Here is a 3,186-nt window from a genome sequence, read left to right on the forward strand (position 1 = left end):
CCTTGTGGTGTTATAACGGGGCGGATGACGCCACCCGCTGCGGGCGTAAGGGTCCGGACAATGCTGCCGCTTTAGCGAAAATTCTGTCCGAGTTGTTCAAGGGTGAGGAAGAGGAGTTCACCCGCATCAAGCCACGGAATGGATTCTCCATGTACAATCCTCCAAGCTGGGTAAGTTATATCTCCTTGCTCCCATTTTTCCCGCATTCTTTGTCGTAAGTATTCACCTTGCCACTTTGCGGCAGGAACTGCAAAAAGCCATAAAGGAGGTCAGCAGCCCTTCTCCACAACCAGAGGACCCTGACCGGCCCCTCGACTCCGGACTTGAAGAAGATTCGGTTATATTCGTGGAGCTGATAGACCGGCAGTTCTATCAGTTAAGCTGCGACGATGCCATGGTGGCCATTACGGCCGACTATCGCGGACTGCTCCCTGCATCGCACGTAAGAAAAACCAAAAATCCCAACTCCAAAACTAGGATCCCCTTTTAGACACTTCACCCACCATATACACATGGCATTTTTACAGGGAAGGCATTCGGGACGCCCTGCCGGACCCGCAGCAACGCGCCAACAGGAGGCACCGAGGCCGGGTAGGCCAAAAAGGAAGGCGGTCAGGACAGAGACGCCGGCGCAAAGGTATAACAAACCCCGCTCCGTGGTTGTCGTCTTTCTCGAAATATAATGACGCCCGTGTTTCTTTAACAGAAAAAATGCTCGCCGGAATATGTCCGGCGATGTTACTAATCACGCTTCCACCAGCCGGGCGCCAGGACCGGACATAGAGGCGGAAGCCGATATGGGGCGGGCACCGGATAATCCCCCTACAGAGGATGCAGATAGATTATCCGCTACAAACTCAGAGGTGGAAAGCGCCATGAATCATAGGCGCCGCCGGGCCATACTCCATGACGCTTGTTTCTCACCAGAGGCATTTGATGCCTTCAATTCTGGAGAGGCGTACCTCTGAGCTGCTCAAGATGGTCTAGCCAGATCCACGGATCAGTATGTAAAGGATGTACGGGTAAGTAAATCTGACGATTTATGTGGATCAGTAGCCCCTGAGACTTGAAACAGTTAGCAGAACTGATTTAAGGATCATCTTTATTGTGCAGGTTCTTACAAAGAAGAATACTAGGCTGTCACAGGAGCTAGAGGAATGCAAGACCCAACTGCGGGCTACTGTGGCCGCATTGCAGGAACCGAAAAAGTCACCTGCTGGTAACATTTACTTTAAAGAATGATGGTTACCATATAATGTGCGGCATGGCTGCAGATCTAACAACAGATGTTACAGATGAATCCGGAGAAAATCCGGAGGCCCGGCATGTTATGCGATAGCTAGAGGCTGGCAAGCGCATGCTGACTGAGGTTAGGTGGGAGAAAAACAATCTCCAAGACGCCAATATTAGGCTGAGCGTGGAACTAAATGACGTTCGGGGCCAGCTTGAAGACTCCGAGAAGGAGAATAAGCGGCTTCGACGCGGCATTTTCAGCAAGTGCTTGAACGAATACTTTTAAAGGAGTTCGGCGAAGAAACCGACTAACAGCATTATGTCTGTAGGTATGCTGACGGGTCATCCCGCGGAGGAAATTCCCGGGTCTGCGGGTGATCTTCTATCTGAGCTATCACATCTGCACGAACAAGTTCGGCAGGTGATGCAGGATGTTGCCCAGGCCTTGTGGCCATCCATCTCCCTCCCAGAGGGCGTTGCAGAGCTTGCGGAGAAGCTCAAGGGAGCACGGCGGCGCTTCCGATTATGGAAGATATCAGCCTGCCGACAGGGTGCGAGAGAAGCCTGGGCCATGGTGAAGACGCGGTATACCAAGGCAGACCCAAATCACATGGTCGAGGTCGGACCTGTGGGGCCCGACAGAAAAGAGATCCCCGTTAGCTTAGTTTATGGGCAAGTAGAATTAGCCGCAAAGTATTCCCAACAGGATTGTAATCTAGACCGCCTGTTGGATGGTATAGAAGAGGAATTTAGTCAGTCTGCATGACTATGTAATGAAAGTGACATTTATAATGCCTTCTAGCCGGATTATAGATCATTTGTCTTGGCGGACCTTTTCGCTTCAACCTCGGGACCCGACAGTCCGGAGTGTATCCGAATACCGGGGCATGCGTGGAGACCAGGCGTAGGGGTCATAAGTGCTTGAACAGACATGTGCCCAACTAGTTATGTTATATTACATGGGTAGTAAGAAACATCTTCCAGGGAGAATAGTACCATTAAGGGTTCCTTTCCCTGGGTAAGCATGCCCTAAAGTGCATGTCCGGACTGCTATAGGAAATGCAGGAAAAACATCTGGGGGTAGATATGGACAATAAATAAAAATCATCTTTTGTTCACCGACCGAATATTCCCTTAAGAACGCTAGCTTTCGGCTTCACCCAGTCTGAGGTACACGTCCGTCTGACCCGGCAGTAACAATCGCAGAGGTGCTCCCCTTATGCCCTAGTCGAATTAATGGGAACGTAGGGCATAAATACAAGAGCCAGGCAACCCAGCTTGGCCAAAACTTAAGTCATATCGATGCATATAATGGCGAAAAAAGGTACATGCGGAAGCATGACACATGTTTGGGGCCTGAGGCCCAGATAAACAATTAAGCTTCTGTGAAAGAAGCCCCCAGGTATTATGAGCGCGGCTAGCGCATCTAGAATGTGCAAGCGAGGCACAAGTTGGCCCTTAAAGGCCTAGAGAAATAATAACAGAAAGGAAGAAAGAAAAACAAGACAGATAATGTACATGCAAAAAATGGACAAAGGGAGGGGAGGAACATAGGGTCTGGCGCTAGGCGTAGAATCTTCGGAGCCTGGCCGCGTTCCATGGGTTCGGCTCGAGTCGACTAGTCGATGCATCCCGCAGTCGGTATGCTCCACCGGTCAGAACTTGGTCAATAATGAAGGGACCTTCCCATTTGGGCTCAAGCTTGTTCTTTTTCTTATCCGGCAGGCGTAGAACTAGTTCGCCAACGTTATAAGTTTTGGCCCGTACTTATCTTCTTTGGTATCTGCGAGCCTGTTGCTGATAAAATACGAAACGGGCTTTGGCTACGTCGCGCTCCTCCTCTAGGGTGTCCAGACTGTCCTGCCGATCGAGCTCGGCTTCTCTTTCTTCGTACATGCGCACTCGAGGTGAGTCATGAATTATGTCACAGGGCAAGACTGCCTCTGCGCCGTA

The sequence above is a fragment of the Triticum urartu genome, chromosome 3A (assembly GCF_056163025.1).
Source record: "Triticum urartu cultivar PI428250 chromosome 3A, HENAU_Tu73, whole genome shotgun sequence".
NCBI classification, from domain to species: Eukaryota; Viridiplantae; Streptophyta; class Magnoliopsida; order Poales; family Poaceae; genus Triticum; species Triticum urartu.